At 47.3% G+C, this 19,176-nt stretch overlaps 1 long non-coding RNA gene across 1 annotated transcript; it reads left to right on the plus strand.

Annotated features, from left to right (window-relative positions):
• The first annotated feature begins 2,691 nt into the window (after positions 1 to 2,691).
• Positions 2,692 to 7,647, plus strand: LOC111929601 (uncharacterized). The gene is made up of 3 exons (XR_002864759.2): positions 2,692 to 2,776; positions 5,572 to 5,612; positions 5,749 to 7,647. It is a non-coding gene; the product is annotated as an uncharacterized LOC111929601 (long non-coding RNA).
• Positions 7,648 to 19,176: the final 11,529 nt, after the last annotated feature.

The following is a 19,176-nucleotide window of genomic DNA, read 5'->3' on the forward strand; positions in this document are numbered from 1 at the left end:
CTTGGTTATTGTGTTCTTATCTGTCTCCCCGAAATCCACCTTGAGCCAGATGCAGCCATCACAACCAGACACAACCTTTGGGACCACCAGTGGTGGTTAGCACTTGAACAGCTGGGGAAATAAAGGTCAGGTTGAGAGATCGGGGGAAGGACATCGTTATCTGAGTCCTGGAACACCCCAAGTCTTCCAAAAAGGCAAAGAAAACAAATAAATCAGTGATACAACAACCTGCACTTGCATTAACATTGCTGAGGAAAGGGAAGTGCCTTTTGTTTAAAAGACTGACCTTTCCCTTCTGCAGTCTTGGTTTCTAAATCCCATATTTCACTCTGTGCATGCTCACCAGCTTCAGGTGAGCCTTTCCCAAGCTCATGGCCAAGGTCTGCAGGAGTTCACCTGCTCCCAGGGCAGGAGCTGTGCTCAGGGCAGTGAGGCAGCAGTGGGAAAGCAGAAGCTGTGCTGTGGCTCGCTTCCTGGGATTTCAGGGTCATTTGGGTCTGCCCTGTCCCCAGAGAGGCTGGGGGTGCCCATGTCAGATGCCCTCCTCCCTGGCTCTGCCAATTAAACTCGACAGCCCAATGCCATTGTCTTTACTAATTGATGCAGCAAGCACATAATTAAAGGGCTCCCCGTGGCTTTGCAATCTTTTCTGGCTATTTGTGCAGGTGGAGCCTGCCTCTCACCAGCTACCTGCCTTTCCAGCTGCCAGGCCTGAAGTCACCCCTCTGCCAGGCTGGGGCTGATGAATTCTCTCCCCAGCGCTCTGCATTTCACCTCGCAGGACTCAGACCCGCTCCCCGCACGGCTGATCCGGCACACGGATCCCTCGGTGCCTTTGTCTGCCCTGACCTGCTTCTCCCTTTCTCACAGATGTGGGGATGCTGTGCCTGCCCACACACATCTCCTCTCTCCTGGCGGCAAGTTAACCCTTCATTTGAGGTGTGGGGGTGGCCTGCAGCTATTTCCTCTGCTGAGCTGTGATCTCTTCCTCTCTGAAGCCAACAAATACCTAAAACAACTGCCCTCAGACCACCTACAGCATGCTGGTGATGGCTCTCCCATGGTTCTCTACAGGATGGTAACCTCAGGACAAACAGTCCTGGAATCCCAGGTTGGTTGAGGCTGGTTGAGGAATCCCAGTGTTCTGTCATGGATATCCATCCTTCCACTGTCTGATTTACAGGAGGGGTGGGTTTGGTTGGAAGCATCTCTCACACCCTGCAAGACCATTTGTTATCCTGGAGGGTGGCAGTGAGGTGCAGGGGACACTGATGACAGCTGTGATGTCACATACAGGCTGGTCCAAGGGACCCCAAGGCCCCCAGACAGCGAGAGCAGAGGCTCCCAGGGTAAGTCTGGGGCTCTGCTGAGGAGCTCAAGCTGGGCTGGCACCACCACAGGGAGCCTGGGCCAAGCCACCAGCCCAGGCTACAGCTGTGGAAGACTGGGACACATGGCTGGGCTTTTTCTGAGGCTACCAGAAAGGTCACCCATTATCCATCCTCTTGTGGCACCTGCAGGAGCCCACTCATCCCCTACAGCCAGCAGAGAGAGGGGCAGGAAGCCAACAGGTGCCACCAACCTCTTTGCACAGATGTGCCTTGACTAGGAATCAAACATGCAAAGCCTGCACTGAACTCACCAGCTGCATTTAAACCACCCTTAGATGGCAAGGGGAAGTGCTGGAGGAAAGAAGTAATTCTTACTGCTTTACTGGCTGTCTTTGATTTATGCCACAGTTATTTTGGGGGACCTGAGATGCTGTGTAAGCAACTGCTGCTATGGCAGTGCTCACTCTCTGCCCCACACCACTGCACTTTGTCTAGACGTGGCTTTAGAGGGCCCTGTGCTGTGCAGCCTCTGAGCTGTGTGTGTTGCAGGAAGCAGCATCCATGGAAATCCTGTTCTCCTTGCAGACTCCACCAAATCAGGGGCTATTCCCAACAGCTGATTTGGGTTCTCTCTAAAGAGAGGTGGGAGGGCAGGGTGGAAGGGAGGCAAGGATGAGATCTCTCTCCAAGACACTCATATTAAAAAGGTGAGAGATGGCTTTGAAATGCTGCATGGTGATATATCCTAATAAAGAGAGAATCCACAGAGATGGTTTTACCAGGAGTCTCTGAGTGTTTGCACCAGTAGCAGTGAGGGCTGGACACTGACACATGAGCTGAGCTGCAGACACTGAGCCAAGTCTCTGAAGGATTCACCCCAGGTCTGGGCTTAATTTCCTCTTGCTGAGAAGTGCTTGTGTCGGGTCTTAGCACAGACACATTTAACAGGAGAGCAACCAGGCACTCCAAGGCTTAATGCAAGAGCACATGCACAGGGAAGGCAAGTGAGAAGAATTTTGATTAATTGTCATGTATTAATTTGCTTCTGCAGTGGATGGAATATTTGCTTCAAGCTTTTCAGAGAGAGACAACGTGGAAATGCTTTACACAGCTCACCAGCCTCACAGTCAAGCCCATTTGCTGTTGTTAACTTTCAGCCCCACATTAGGGAATGAGCAGGACAAGTGAAAACATATTTTCACCTCCTAAGGCAGCAAAGCTCAATGGTCTGGCATAAAAAGAAGTGAACTGTAACACTGGCTAGTTTAGATAGACCCACAGATTGTACAATCCTCTTTTAAAAGCTTATCTATTGCATAAATCCTCTTTTTGTGCTTTTATTTTTTTTTTCTCAAAGAACATTCTTATAATTTATACCCAGACTATCTAATCAGAGATGGTGTCAGGTCTCAATAAGGAGGCACAGGAACCCAAACTGAGCACAGGTATGTTGAAAGCAAACCTTTTCATCTTGTCAGGAGTGGTTTGTTTGTGTCTCATACAGAACTGCAAGGAACCATAACCACAAATACTTCACACGGTACTTTGAATTTAATAGCTCACATGGGCTACTGTCTGAATTACTGCCTTTTATTTTATGACTAAATTAATATTATATACACAGGAGCACATTTAAAATACCCAACAGGGTGAAAGAAATGATTGCTCTGTTGAAAAATATAAATTTTTATGCACAGAAGTTATTAGTAAAGCCACATTCCCCAGTCCATTAATGTGCACACATTTAAATTTTCCTTTTTTTTTTTCTCTTTTGACCTTTCTTTTCAGATACTACAGCATGTTATCTTAAAGCTTTAATAAAACAGTAATTCACTCATGCTTTTTATGGCCTACTAATTTGTCTGTTGTGCCATATATTTGGTTTCATAACTTTTATATGCAAATCAATAAAAACTCCTTTGATATTTCATTTAAATCATTGAATAATTAACACATCCCAGCCCCCAAGTTAGCTATACTATGAGACAGAGAACTAGCACTCACAAAACTTCAAATAAAATGGAGTAAAAGTGAATTCATGGATAAATCCATCTTGTTTTAAAATATCATTGGAACAACTGTTCTTCCAAAAAGGAAAAAAAAGGGGATAAAAATCTCATGCCTGAGAAAAAAATACCCTGAATATGTATCATAATTGTAGATTGGGAGGGGGAAGGGAAGGGAAAGGAAATGGAAGCAGACAAAAATATTGGTATGACCCTCTTTGAATATGTTATCTGAGTTCTAAGAAATGGAAAATGGAGTAGAGCGCTCATGGTTTGGGATTTTCCAGCCCCACTCCTCACACCAGGGCTGTGTCTGGGCTTTGCTCCCTCCAGTGCAGCCCCAGCTTACAGCAGGGCACACATCCAGGCTCCAGGCATGTTCAGATTTTAACTCTCTTCCACACAAAAGCAAACTGTGGGACTTTTCCTGACTCCTCCAGGGATCACTGTGCTCCTGACTTCCTCTGTAGCCTGGTTTCTCACAGAGGCAAGGCATCTCCAATCCTACCACTGAATACAGGTCTCCTGGTAGCCTCTAAACCCAGGAGCCAAGTTTTCATTTCATAGAGCTGTAAGATCTCAAAAAAAAAATGCAAGTTCCTGCAAGTGTCATGGAAAATACAAGGACAAGCAAAGGCAAGGAGGTGATGTGTTCCAAATGCAAAAACTGAAGTCTGAGCTCATGGAGAAGCCACAAAACCCATGTGAGAGAGGGAATCTGGCTCAGGCATGACTGGGTGCTGGGTTCAGGTCAATCAGCTTTCAGCCTTGTTCCACAGAGCTGTAATAAACCCCCCATCTCCTGGCTAGGGATACCCCACTGATTCTGAACACAGCTCTGGGAGTGTGAAGCCTGTGTAAAAGAGGCATGCCAGAGTTTACAAACAGCCTGGACCCCAAATGTCAGGAGCTGACTCTGGGCTATGCCCCGTGCTCAGATGTTGTGCTGCCTGCACAGCTGCACAGCACAACACCAGCTCAGCAGCTGTGGGACAGGAGCTAGGTGTATGTGGATATTTTTATTAAAGAGAGAGAAGATCTCATGGATGTTAAGCCTCAGCCACTTGGGAATCTTCATCTGAGCAAGGAACAAAATGTCTTTCACACAGATCAAAGCAACTAAAAGATGTTCCCATGCTGTGTTCCTTGGTCTGCCTGTGTCAGCCAGAGCCAACTACTCCTTGTGCATGCAGGAGAGGAGACAGCAGAATCTGGCAGTGCTGTCATTGCTCTGAGCCTTGCTGGGAGTCACACAGTAAAGAGAGAGCCTTATCCCACTGCCTGAAGGACTGAGGGTTTGGTCTGTGAGCACCAGCTCCCAGCTGGCCTGGCTGCACAGGCATCAGCTTGACCATCAGTGTTTTGTTACATGAGAGCACATTCACTTCTTGTCTGTTCAAAGGTCCTTGTTGAGCTGTACCAGCCCAAAACTGCCCAGGGAGCCCAAAATCCAACACAAGACACCAAAATATTTTGAATTTTGCACACCAGCATTGGTATCGTCTCCTGACTTTTACCTGCAGTAGCTGTAGAAGGAAGAGTTAACTGAGAAGAAATTAAGGACAGGCTTTTTGTTGCTTAAATAATGAGTATTTGTTTAAGGAACATCTGCAACATCCCATTAAAGGGGAGCACCATACTGAAATAAACATTTGATCAATGAAGGATGCATGGCAATGCCACAACATCTTGTATTTGTTAATGTCAACCACTGACAGAGAAATCCATTTTCCAAAGGAGCAATGGCTTGCTCAGGGGATGATGATTTAATTCTCTGTCCATCAGGAATTTTGCCCATGGTATCAGGAGGAACAGAGATAGAGCAAGCCCCTTGTTGGCCTGTCATTTCATTACCTAATAGTGAGGTCAAGGACAAGACAAAACAAGAACAAAAACCCTGATCTAAACAGGCTGTTCCATGCATTAGTGATTGCTTATATTGCCTGTAGAGAGCTGGGACATGAGGCTAATGGTTAAATTGATGCATTCAAGGCTGAGGGTGCACTGCAAAAGCTGCCTGGTTTTACATGAGCATTAGAAGAGTGCTTGACTACTTCCCTCACTACCTTGGAATCATTTTATGTTAATTCTTTAAATGTCGATTATTTACACGTTTCTTTGCTGCACTTCTAGCTCCCAAGTAATTTCTTCTAAATTGTTGCATACACCATTTAACAGGTTCCTTGATAAAGGTCCCATTTTTTTAATATTTATTTTCTTTTATATCTTTGCAGTACAGAATTAGCTAGGGATTCAGTTCGGACTCCTATCACTGGTTAGTCTTTATTACTTCTGGTACATTTTCAGTGTTTTACATTTAAATTTGTGCACTTTGTTTTATTGTGCTTGTAACCAGCTTAATTTATTTCCTGTTTTTGTTTCTTCCTTTTGCTTAAAATGGATATGCTCAGTGGCCAACCACTATTATTGAACCAAAGAAAACACAGGATCCAGGAGAGTTCATTCAGGAGGTACCTGGGGCTGTTGCATAGAACCCTGAGTCATGTACTTGTCTTTTCAGACCTTAGAGATTACTAATTTCAGAAAGCTGGGTGAAACCTGGCTGGGTTTAATCCACTCATGTCTTTTTATGCTCCATCAATCTCAAAGTGGGTAAGAAAATTGCTTAATAAATTCTTTAACCAGTAGTGTCCCTGTAATTAAATGAGGCCAAATTAAAAAGCACTGCAATAAAGGTTTTATCTGCTCTCCATCCTTATTAAAGCCCTGAGCTTTCAAAAGTTTTCCCAGATGTGTCCCAGGGAGCACTGGGTCTCAGTTCTTTGTCTTCCAACACCTTACCTACAGCAGACCATGGGCCTGGTGAATCATGGTGGGACAGTTCTGGGAGGCAGACCCTGACTCCCCACCAAGATGAAATGGACTGGTGTGCTTTACTCAGGGTTTGTCTCACTAGCTTAAGTCCATAATTACTGTCTTAAAAGAAGTTGCAAAGCGCAAATCCAAACCCAAACCACAGGGCAACTGCATCTCCCTGCCTCTCCCAGAGCAAGGATGCACCACAGGCAGTAAAACAGCTCTTTGCATGGGATTACACAGCAGTGGTCCCATTTTGGCTGGAATATTTTCCTTTCCCTTTAAAAATCCATAGATACCTATAAACCACCTTGTACCCAGATGTGCATTCAGTGTCTTTGGGCAATTTTCCCCTTAGATGTTTGCAGCACCGTGTGGCATTTTCACCTGATGTTACACCACCACTGTGGCTCTGTGCTGCTGAAGCCACAGCTCAGCAAAATCTCCCTTTCCCAGCTGTACCACCAGCCATGCTCTTTAGTCTCAGGTCTGTGGCAGCCAGAGCTGCTTCACCTGCTCCCCACTCCTGAGCCCGAGGGACTCACAGCCCAGCAGCCCCAAATCATGGCAAGCCATCAACAAGAGCCACCTGGGAACCAGGGAGGGTTCAGCCAGCCTGGATCATAGGCAAGAGAGCCTGGTTTAACCACGGCATTGAGAAACCCTCACTGCTCCCCAGAGCAGCAGGACAACACACAGAGAAAACAGCAGAACTGGAGCAGCCAGTGAAGCGGTGCGAGAAAACACAGGGGAGCCTCAGATCTGAGCCATGGCACTGCCAGGACTCACCAGATTTCCAGCCCCCCTGTTTTTGCAAGGAGGAAACCTCATCCCTGAAAATCTCCTTGCTGAGTGGGTTTAGCAATGTGCATCAAAAAGCAATACCCAGGGACGTCAGTGCAAAATAATTCACAGTAACCTGCAGAAACAGCAATTGCAGGGGAGTCTTTGGGCTGCCAGGAGACACATACATGGAAAAGTGCCACAAAGATGTGCCAAAAGATAGTCAGCTGCTCTAAATGGGGACAGCCACTGCAGGCTGATTGCTGAGAAGCCATCCTCCTCCTCCTCTTCCTCCTCTTCCTCCTCTTTGTATTGAAAATGCATCAAATATGAAGCAGGGATGCACAACTGGGAGCACAGAAATGCCCCTGTTTTGCTGAGGGCTCTTTTTAAATTTGTTATTTATCCTCATGGGATGTAAAAAAAATAATTAATTCACCCTCTCTTTGGGCAATTGCAATCAAAGTAAAAAGCATGATTGATCCAGGATGTCCCCTGCTCTAAAATTGCATTCTTGTCACTGCTTGACCAAAGCCACAAACAAACCTAATTGTCCAAACAAATAATGATGGCTTTAAGACATACATTTAGGAAATACTGGGGTTTTGCTTTGCTATTAAAATTTAATTATTAATTAATATTTATGCAGCCATTGGCTGGAATTCTGCAAGTTACATAAATAAATATTAACTTGTGGATGATTTAAAAAAGAATCTCCTTGCATCTGTAATTTATTTGTGTGATTCTCTATTACTTATTCATTAATTCATGTATAATTCCAACTCCTCTTCATTCCAGATGGAGTGGGAGGGAAGAGGGAAACTCCCTTGGGACTGATGTGCATGGTTTTAATTCTCAATTTAGACTCCATCGCTACAAATTAAACATTTAAAAATCCTAAACAGTGTTTAGCGATCCTGGCATGTTCAAATCCATCAGTCTGCAAGAACTAGCATTTCTTTAAGTATGTAATGGTACAAGTTGAGAGCACTATGCAGCACCTGAGCAGAAAAAATACCTTTATATTGTTCTTTTGGCCAGTGAAGGAGCCCCTGCATCCACCCTCACACCGAGGTCAGTGGGTGCTTCACTTGCTTCAATGTATGGGTTAGAGGAAAAACCAAGGACTGAGGCCACAGCAAACTTCTGAGTGTCAAGCAATAAAAATATCAAAGGAGCAGTTTAATAGGGCTTAATTTGTTATTAATTTCTGGCAAGCCATCAAAAATTCAAGGTCTTCTCATCCCAGAAATACCTGCCTGGGAAATTCAGGCTGTTGAGAGCAGCCCATCATCACAAGTGCCACACAGGTGCTGCAGCCCAGCCTCCCCCACTGCACAGGGAGGCATTGCTTGTGGTTTGGGGCCCTGGATGTCACCTCTCCATCCTCCTGCTGTCTCTGGCTGGATGTGTTCTGGCAAACAACTCTTGCTGTGCTTTGCCTGGCAGCCTGCAAGCGTGCCAGCTGAGGGGAGGGACATGCACAGGTCCTGGCATCACTGGAGAGAGGGAGAGGAGCACCAGATAAAAAGCACATAGTAAAAGTGCTTTTACAAAGTCCATAGACCAGCTCCAGTCTCTCTCCCTCAGTATTTAAAAGCAGGCATTTGGGACTGGCTTATTGCCCTGCTTGCCTGGGACATTACCAAAGCCCACACGTGATTCCTCTCCCCAGGGTCCCCACAACACTCTGATGTGTGACAGCTCTCAGGAGCCCCTGATTCCCACAGGGTAAATATCAACTGAAAGAGAACAAATGGTATATGGTTCATTACTGAAGGGACTAATTAACCAGTTAGAGAACAGTCCTTGGGAACAAATAATGATGCAAGGGATGTACAAGTGCCCCAGTGACACTGCTGACCTCATCTCAGAGCTCCAGGACCACGTGAGGAGCAGAGGAGGAGAGGAGCAGAGCTATGGCACATACATCTGGACAGCAGGGATGTTGGCTTAGCAGCAATGCAGCACAAAAAGACTTGGACAAGAGGTATGGAGTCAATTTCTGAGACACCACTTTTGCACATGTGTGCATTGCCTCCCTCCTTGCTGGCTTTGGGACTGAAGGACTGCTGCAGCCTGGCTCTATGGGACTGGGATGCAAGGGTCAAAGATGCACCAATGTCAGGCAAGAAGGCAAAACCCTTTAGGTACTGAAAACCATCAGATTTGTCTTCCCTTAGCATGGATATCTGGCCATGGGCATGACTATTAAGGCAGCTGTTTAGAGCCAGACAAGTGGAGTGAACATAACTCAGTTCTCAAAAGATCAGAGGAAGCAAAGGGACTTCATATATCTCAATTTTTTTCAGCTGTCCTGTTTCAAGTACTGGTTCCTTTAAACATCTCTCTGCTGTTCTTTCTGAGCCAAACTTCTGAGCTAAATGCAGTAATTTCCAAGCAGTCACCTCCTGCTCTCCAAAGAGCTATCTTATGCACACAGGCTTGTGTGACCTTAAGAACCCAATAATTGGGGGCTATAAATTGCTAAGAAACAGAGGTTTTTCCAGGCTAACCTACACTGTATAAGCTGCCTAATAATAACACAACACCATGGGGTACAACATTAGGCAGGAGAGATGGTGGCATTAAGAGATTACATTGGCAAGCCTTTAGGGTGGATTTTGCATATCCAGATCAAGATCCCAGCAGCTACAATGATGTATCTCTGCTCCTAGAGGAACTGAAATAAATTGAGGTGCTGGCTTATACCCACAGCAATCCCCAAGGCACTGACAGCCCTCACTTCATTCTTAACCTAGAAGGAGAGGAGTTCCTAAAAGTATCAGTAAACTATCCACATTTTCTTGCAATCACTTGCAGTTTGTCTCTGTAGTTGAAGAGGATTTATGTCTCCTGCCCTGGGAGACTCACTGAGGTGGGGTTGGGGCTGCAGTGTATGAGGAGCACAGAACTGTTTATTTTCATCACAAGGCTGCTGCCAGGCACAGCCAGCTCCTTTCTCTGTGCTGCTGCATTCAGGAGCTGTGTGGATCCAGACACAGCTCTATTTCCTGATTTTTTCCATCCCATTTCATCACGGCAGTGATGGCTGGAAACACTTGTTAGTAGCACAATTTCAGTCCCACACTACCTGAATTCTGCTGATAAGATTAAGCTATAGCCCAAGACCTTATTGGTTTATATTTCACAGCTACCAGGCATGTCCTAGAAAGCAGCATCAATGCTATATGGATTCCATCTATTACAACGGGGTTGCCAATAAAAATGCAAAGGTACCTTAAAACAATGCAATTTGAGGAAATGTTGAAGAAATTCCATCTAGACCGGTAAAAGAGTTTATATATTATGGTGTAGGAGATAGAAAAGCTGTAGTGTTATTGAGCCATTTAAAGTAATATTCCCCATTACTGTGGAGAGCCTGACATTTATCTGGGATTTCACGTGGGCTGATGATGGTTCCAGCTTCACCTCACACCAGCAGCAAGCTCCAAAGACAAGGGGTAGCCCAGCCTGCAGCAGCACACACCTGCTGGCTGGAATTTTGGAGTGCCTACAAAACTCTTTCTAGGGCACAGGGGAGTAGGCAGAAAGTACCAAGCACCTTGTTCCTGCCTGAGTCCAAAGCCAGCCATACAAGGCTGTGATTTCTCAGCAGTGTTGCAGTCCTTAATCAGCAGCTATGGGATTCCTGCTAGTACTTTTCTCCTTTTCCCTTTCATTTTCTTCTTTTTTCTTCTTCTTCTTTTCTTTTTTTTATTTTTCTCTTTTTCTCTCCTGGAAACAGCACGCTGGAAACCTCCTCTGCCTCAGAATTTGCCTCCCACCGAGATGGGAATTTCAAAACTGTACATAATAATGTTAACGTCGTGTTTCGCTACCTGCTGAAAGTTCCACGTCCGTGCTGCTTGGCACTAGAGACAGAGGCAGTTCACTCCTGAAAATCCAGGTGCACCTTGGCACTGCAGAGCGCTGCGGGAGCGGGGCTGAGCGGGGAGCGGAGCCACAGCCCCAGCCCGGGACTGCGTCTCCCTCTGCTGCCACCAGCTGGTTACTGCTGGCACTGATGTCACCCATGTCACCCATGTCACCCATGTCACTGCTGCTGGCACTGCAGTCACTGCTGCCACGAGCCGGTTACTGCTGGCACTGATGTCACTGATGTCACCCATGTCACCAATGTCACTGCTGCTGCCACTGCAGTCACTGCTGCCACGGGCCGGTTACTGCTGGCACTGATGTCACCCATGTCACCCATGTCACTGATGTCACCGATATCACTGCTGCTGGCACTGCTGGCACTGCTGCTGGCACTGATGTCACCCATGTCACCAATGTCACCCATGTCACCCATGTCACTGCTGCTGGCACTGCAGTCACTGCTGCCACGAGCCGGTTACTGCTGGCACTGATGTCACCCATGTCACCCATGTCACCCATGTCACCAATGTCACTGCTGCTGGCACTGCAGTCACTGCTGCCACGAGCCGGTTACTGCTGGCACTGATGTCACCCATGTCACCCATGTCACCAATGTCACTGCTGCTGCCACTGCAGTCACTGCTGCCACGAGCTGGTTACTGCTGGCACTGATGTCACCCATGTCACCCATGTCACCCATGTCACCGATATCACTGCTGCTGGCACTGCTGTCACTGCTGCTGTCACTGATGTCACCAATGTCACTGATGTCACCCATGTCCCCGATGTCACTGATGTCACCAATATCACTGCTGCTGTCACTGATGTCCCCAATGTCACCGATGTCACCAATATCACTGCTGCTGGCACTGATGTCACTGCTGTCACCAATGTCACTGCTGCTGGCACTGCAGTCACTGATGTCACTGATGTCACTGATGTCACCGATGTCACCAATGTCACCAATGTCACTGCTGCTGTCACTTCAGTCACTGCTGTCACTGATGTCACTGCTGCTGTCACTGATGTCACCGATGTCACCAATGTCACTGCTGCTGTCACCGATGTCACTGCTGTCACCGATGTCACTGCTGTCACTGATGTCACTGCAGTCACTGATGTCACCAATGTCACCAATGCCACTGCTGCCACTGCTGCCACTGCTGCCACTGCTGTCACTGCAGTCACTGGTATCACCGATGTCACTGCAGTCACTGCAGTCACTGCAGTCACTGATGTCACAGCTGCCACGATCCAGTCACTGTTGCCACTGCTGTCACTGCTGTCACTGCTGTCACTGCTGTCACTGGAGTCACTGCAGTCACTGCTGCCACTGCTGTCACTGCAGTCACTGCAGTCACTGGTATCACCGATGTCACTGCAGTCACTGCTGTCACTGCAGTCACTGCTGCCACTGCTGTCACTGCAGTCACTGCAGTCACTGGTATCACCGATGTCACTGCAGTCACTGCTGTCACTGCAGTCACTGCTGCCACTGCTGTCACTGCTGTCACTGATGTCACTGGAGTCACTGCTGTCACTGGAGTCACTGCAGTCACTGATGTCACTGCAGTCACTGCAGTCACTGCAGTCACTGATGTCACAGCTGCCACGATCCAGTCACTGTTGCCACTGCTGCCACTGTGCCTGGGACAGGGACCTCAGCAACCCGGGTTGCAGATGGGATAGGGAGATGCACATTCAGACTGGGAAGTGCTGTCCAGTGTTTGGGAACTAAGAGGAATAGAAATCCCCATATCTTAGCTCATTCCCCATACATTTCTCAGGAGGATGAGGAGAAGACAGACAGGGCCAGCTTCTGGTCCAGCACACGGAGCTGCCATGTCCCTGTGGGTGGCTGCAGGACCCACTCCACCTGCCCACAGTGCTTGGACAGCACAGTCTCTGCCTGGAGAAGCAGAGCTCACCTGCATGTTCACTGCCAGCTCTCCCATCCCTGACTCCCACAAGGCTGGGCTCCACTGCCCTGACACTGAGGACATTGGTTTGTAATGTTTCCTTTCTGAGAAGCAGCAGTTCCCTGTTCCTGCAGAGCTGGGACAGCCCAGGCACTCCTCTGGGAGCAGAACTCTGGGAGCATGGGGTAAAAACCAGACACACTCACTCACCAATTATAAAGGAAATACAGCTCCTTTCCATTTATTATACAAACCTCAAAAAAAGGTGAAATGAAAACCAATCACCTTAATGCCCTCAACCTTAGTAAAGGACAGCCTCACTGGAAAAAAAGGTATAGAAAAAAATCTGCTGCATACACACCACTTGCAGAGTTGCAAAGATTTTACTTCAGAGCTGCAGCTCTGGGCAAGGTCACTTGGTGAAATGTGGATAAAACTTCTCAGATCACTTAGAAAGCACAGGGGCATCTCTCAAGAACCACTTCACAAAGTATTTCCCTGCAGGGTGTGCAGCTCCTCTGGAATGATGTAGGAGACACTTGTGAGGCAAAGCCTGCAGAGCTTTATGACTTCTATATGGCAGTAATTACAGAGACTTTAGAAGTGTAATCAAATTAAAAATAAAAAAAATCTACTTGAGACATTTTCTTGATCCATTGAGTCTGAGAGTGCCCTTCTGCTTTTACTGTGGCCATGCCCTCAGCATTCCTGGAGGCAAAAGAAGCAGTGTTATCTCTGTGCACCACAGTGAACTGGGAGACAGAGGATGTAAGACCAGGCTTTTCAGAAGTGACTGGCAATTTTGAGACCTGTACTTAGGATATACTACTTTAGAGAGCCCTGCTTGCAGAGTTCAGGTTAGCAGCTTTGGCTTGAATCCAGTTTAACTGCACAAAGCTAAACAATCAAACATGAAGGTGCTTTAACAAAGAATAAAAACATCACCAGACACTGTTGAAATGTTGACCCAAATTACTCGTCCTGGGTTATACAGGAGAGAGTCGGGTGGGGACAAGTAGACTGAATTGCCTCCTGAAATGCTGAGTAGCATCCAAAAAGCCCAAGTTCCATCTTTTGGAGCACTGGATGCCCCCACAGGATGTGTGTCTGAAGCATGCAGAGGTCAGCTCTCGAGTCCTGCACGGCTTCCTAACAAAGCACATTGTGTGGGGGCTGCAGGGCTTCGTTCAGCACCCGGGTGGCAAGAGGCCAAATGCCCCATTAAAAACAGAGCTCCTCTGAAAGCAGAGGGAGATATCATGAACTTCAGAGCTCCTTTCTTCCTCTTTCTTTGTACTCCCTGAACAAAGAATTGCATTTAGGCTCCAGCAACATGCTGCCCACCACTGACTGACACTTACCTGCTATTATAATGCCTTTGCTGTGTCATCCAGAGCTGACCTTGGGAAAGAGATCCTATATATATTTATATTCATAACTCCATTTAGTTTCATCATTAGTTCTTCTGTGTACCTAATTTATCACCATAACTATGCCAAAGAGGGAAGCCTGCAATTTCCTTGCCAGTATAATGCTGGTGTAGCAAGAAGACATCAGTGGAGCAGTCACTAATCTGCTGTTCTGCCTTCCTGCCTCACCACCTGGGGATAGCTTCAGGAGGCAGGTTTCCTTTCTCAGCCATGCTGGTCTGTTAAACTGTTAAAATTAATGGAGTTGTTGCTTCACTAATTACTCTGTTTATATCTTAGACACATTAATAATGCTGGGCTCAAAGTGGAATTCTTCACTAAAGTATCTTTATTAAAAAATTTGGTTATTAAAAAATTAGGTGTTGAGAGAGCATTGGAATCATAAATCACAATTTGGATGTGACAACATTTCAGCAAGGAACTGATGTATAAACTCCCCAGTCAATTCCAGGAGCATCTGGATCAGTGGTTAGATTAGGGTTAGCCCTGCTGAAGGAAATACTGATGAAAGAATATGATTTATCTTTTGAATCTGCCAGTCTTAAACTCTACCACAAAAAAGCCACAAAATCCCCACATAATGGGCAGAGACATTTCAGTCTGGGGTGCACAGTGACAGTGACAGACTCAGGACACTGAGCAAGGTGGTAGCAGAGCTGAGCCCAAGTCCCATCACACTGTTCCTCACACACCATAACACAGCCTCCCATCACCTGCAAGAGTGACCAGTGGCTCCCAGGACCTGCTCCCTTGTAGCCCTGACTGTACATCTCAGGAGCTCTGCAATCATCGTGTTCACAGCCACTTTCCAGCAGTGCAACCCTGCTCCCAGCAGCATCCTGGTGCTCTGGAGAGCTCCATGCCCCTCCCCAGGCATCCCTGCTCTCTCCTGGGGCCAGTGCCCAAAGCTGCTGCTGGCAGTCACGTCGAGGAGGAGGGCCAGCAGCTGCCAGCTGTGTGTGCCTACGTGCAGAGGGACACTGTGCAGCTCCTGTGCTGCACACACACAGCCAGCACCCCCATGGGAGCACCACAAAAACGTGCTCCTGGCACCCCCTGGGTAAGGCAGGGCCACAACCACAGCCAGGACACAATCAGTCACTTGCTTCGGAGTCACCTCTTCAAGGATCTGTAGACTCACTCCAGAGGGGTGAGCTTGTACATAACAGGCAGCAGATACAACACCAAGATGCCAGGGTAGGGTCCAGGAGTGTTCAAAGGAGTTCCTTTTGCTACACAAGAGCTGGAAATGTGCAAAGATATAATTAAGAAGACCCTCTGCAAAGTCATTTGTCCGTTTCACAGAGCTGATTTCCTAAATAGGTCTGGAAAAGCCCAGAAACACATGGAAAAACAGCAGCAGAAGTTATTTACAAGGAAATGCAGAGGAGGACAAAGGACAAAGCAGAGGAGGAAAATCTGGTGAAAAAAAATGCACTGCAAATGCTTTACTTCTGAATGGTGAAGGGCAGGGTTTATCTGCAAATGACACAGGTCAACAACAGTAAGTACTGCAAGAGAAATAATTATGTCAAAGCTTCAAGACAGAGAGTGGGTAAAGGTAGTATTGAAGTGATACAAATTCAGAAGAAAGCAGAAGGCAAACAGGCACAAGGACTGATGGTAAGCAGGGTGAGTTCCCAGATATTTCACAGCATCACACAGAAAACAAACCAAACCTGCAATTAAGCAAAGCAAATTTAAAGCTTGGCAGGATCCAAATACCCCTGAGGAGATTCTAAATTACACACAAGATGTCCAGGCCTTCTAAAAGTACCTTTGGCAGCACGTGGCACAACTGGATATGTGCCCATGGGTGAGAGGGGCCTGGAGAGGTGTCAGGACACGCTGCAGAGCTGCCTGAGAGGCAGCTGCCACAAGTGGACTCTGCACAGCTGAGTCCCAGATCTGGGACGTGATAATCCCAAGACAGGAAGAAGAAGCAATAGGGCTGCCATCGGTATGGGATACAACAGCTTCAGTAAACTGTGTAACTTTGCAATACAAGTGACACCAGACCTGGGATGAAATATTCATGTGGTGAAAACATGAGCAGAATAAAAGCATGCAACCAAAGCAGACTACATCCCCAATCTTCTCACATCCAAGCTGCTAAAATACAGTTTTCAGGCACATGAGCAGTCAGCAGGCAACTCCCTGAGTATGCAGAATGTTGAGAAAATATAATAAAAGCAGCACAACAAATACCAAATGCAGTTCAAGGCAGCCTCCAGCCATTGCACACTTATCAGAGCAGCAGACAAGCTGCACTTGAACAGATCCAAGCAATAAATAGTGCACTGAACACACTTCCATCCAGGTGTCTACCACCAAAGAAACCTTACCTGACTTGCCAAAAGTGAAAAAAGGATATCCCCAGCGTTGGATGATAATGTTGAAGATTGGCATAAACTCCTAGGCAAGTAGAGTGGACTTCTTGCCTTGTAAGGAGTACCAGGATCCAAGTACAGATGGCTGAGGCTGTCATTTGGGATCAAAAGTAGAGATGCCGCCAGCAAGACACACTAACAAGACTCTCCGGGATCCATGTCACTGCTGATGACATTTAGGGGTAGAGATGAACAGACAGCTTGCTGGAAGCTGTGGCAGAGGCAGGGTACAACTGGCTTTGTCAGCCAAAATAATAGGAAAGCAATTGGACCCATTTGACAATACCAAGCTGAAACTGTGGTTGCTGCTCTCTTCACTTGGTGATATTCCAGTGACAGCCTGGGAGAAGTTGAAACCAGGGCAAGACATTCAAAACAAAACCAGCTGCAAACCATTGCTGGATGCCCCAGAACACCCTCAGTGCTTGCCACTCAAGGGGTCCCATGGAGCAGTAACTTGTTTGTTTCAGTCTTGCGAGTTATCCCTGCTGAAGCCAAGCCAGCTTGATCTCACAACGAGTGTGCCTTTGCCACCCTTCCCAAGAATATTACATCAAGCATGTCTTTTGGCAGTACTCAGCCCTCTCCCCCAGCTGGCAGCCCTGGCACAGGCAGCCTGGTTTCATCACAAGCCCAGCCTGCTGCACCAAGGGCTGCCTGGCCACCAGCAGCTGGGCCCTGGCTTGAGCCCACACTCAGCTGATGCTCTGCCAGAGCCAGCGGTGCTCAGAACCTCACCAGAACCTTAGTGAGTGCAACCAGTGCTAGAGCCAGCCCTGGCAGTGCAGAACTAGAGATTTCTGTGTGCCACATGAGCAGTGGGGCACCCCTCCTAAAGGATGGGACCTGGAAGTGGTGATTTTGGCAGCAGCAGCAAAGCAGTTGAACATTAACCCCTCCTTAGGGATGGTCCCTATGGAAGCACAGGGAATTTTGCCACAGACATCCCCGTAGGCAGAAACACACCTTTGAAGAAAAAAAGCAAAGTCCTCCTCAGGACTTTGTTGGTTCCCCTGTCCAATATCCTCCCAAAGTCACCTGCTGCTGTTTTCCAAGCCTGTAAGTGGAAAAAACTGTAAAGTGGCAGGAGTCACAGCACAGCGCAGGGGAGATTACAAAAGCAGCCTGAGGAAGGGGGGAGCTCCCAGCCCCACCCCAAAAAAGAGACAAGGGAGACCTGGGTATAAGAGGAGTGAGAAAGCTCCCTCAGCATCCCAGCAGAAGGGGAAGTCAGTGAGTGCAGAAATGCATCTGCTTCCCCTCCTTCCCCACAGCGTGGAGCTGCACTGCCTGTTTTCAGCTCCGGGTGTAGCTCCCCAGGGCTGTTCCCCGGCTCTCAGCAGGGTGAATGGGATCTGCAGCAGCCAGAAGCATCAAATATCTCCACCTGGCCATAAAGCACAGCTCAGACTCTGGGCTGGTTGTTTTTCCAGCTCAAGGAAGGCAGGTGACAGCCACTGTGCCATAAAGCCCATCAGTGCAGTGCTACAGGAGCAGTGCCCTCAGTGCACACTTGGACAAGCAGAAGGAGTTTATACTGCACTATCATCACTTTAAGGCCACAGGATTTGGTCCTTTTGTTCTGGTTCTGGGAACCCTAAAGCTGGATTTACTATATCATCAAATCACAGCACACAAGGGGTCTGAAGACCTGGAAAGTTCCTGTGTCCCTGCTGGGAAGGCAGGAATGCTTTCGCTCCAGTGAACAAATTACAGCCAAACCCCTGCTAGAGATTCTCCTGCATTGTATTTGCACTTCTAAGGTGCCAGCAGGAAATTGCACCTTGGCAATGTTTTCTCATTAAAACTCCTGATTTAAAGCACCGATTGCGTTATCCTTAAATAAATCTCAGCATTCAGGGCTGTTTAATGTCAGGGGTTGGATTTGGATCCAAGCTGTGCACGTGTAGCAGCACCAGCCTCATCAGGGCTGCTTCTGCTCCTCACCCACATGATGGAGACAGAAATTTGCATCCCCCACCGCAGCTGCCATGTGCCAAAGCTGTGTGCTGGTGCTCTGACAGGACTGGATACCCAGACAAGTCTGCTTTCCAGGGATGCTGCAGCTCAGCTGAAATCACAGTGCCCACAGCAGTGCAACTTCTGAGATGACACTCTAATATTCTTAGCTGAGCTGGTACAGCAAAGCAAGCACATGGCCACCTGGATCACCTCTGAGCACTGTGAGGGGTGGAGGAGCTCAGTGACATGGGGCCTCCTGGAATGGCATCACTGCCAGCCAGCCCTCACCAGGGCAGCTCTTCCTGGAAGAGGCTTTGAACAGGGACACTGATACTGATGTGACCACTGATAACAGAGATACAGGTTGTAACAGACAGGTGAAATGCAGTGACTGATCTGCCTGACTCAGTGCTCTTGTTGAATACAGATATAATTTATTTTTATTCTGGAAAAAGAAGACTTCGTGGAGCTAAAAAAAAAAAATGGGAGAAACTAAAGGCATCATTTCAGTGAAACCCCACAGACACATTTCAACAACCAAAAAATATAAAATTTAATCTTTTTTTCAGAAACCAAACATTCAAAAGACACCTATTTTGCACAAAACACAATTTCTCTTTGCAAAATCAAAAATGCTTGCCGGGGCCCCAGTACCT

The sequence above is a fragment of the Cyanistes caeruleus genome, chromosome 6, assembly GCF_971803275.1.
Source record: "Cyanistes caeruleus chromosome 6, bCyaCae1.hap1.1, whole genome shotgun sequence".
NCBI classification, from domain to species: domain Eukaryota; kingdom Metazoa; phylum Chordata; class Aves; order Passeriformes; family Paridae; genus Cyanistes; species Cyanistes caeruleus.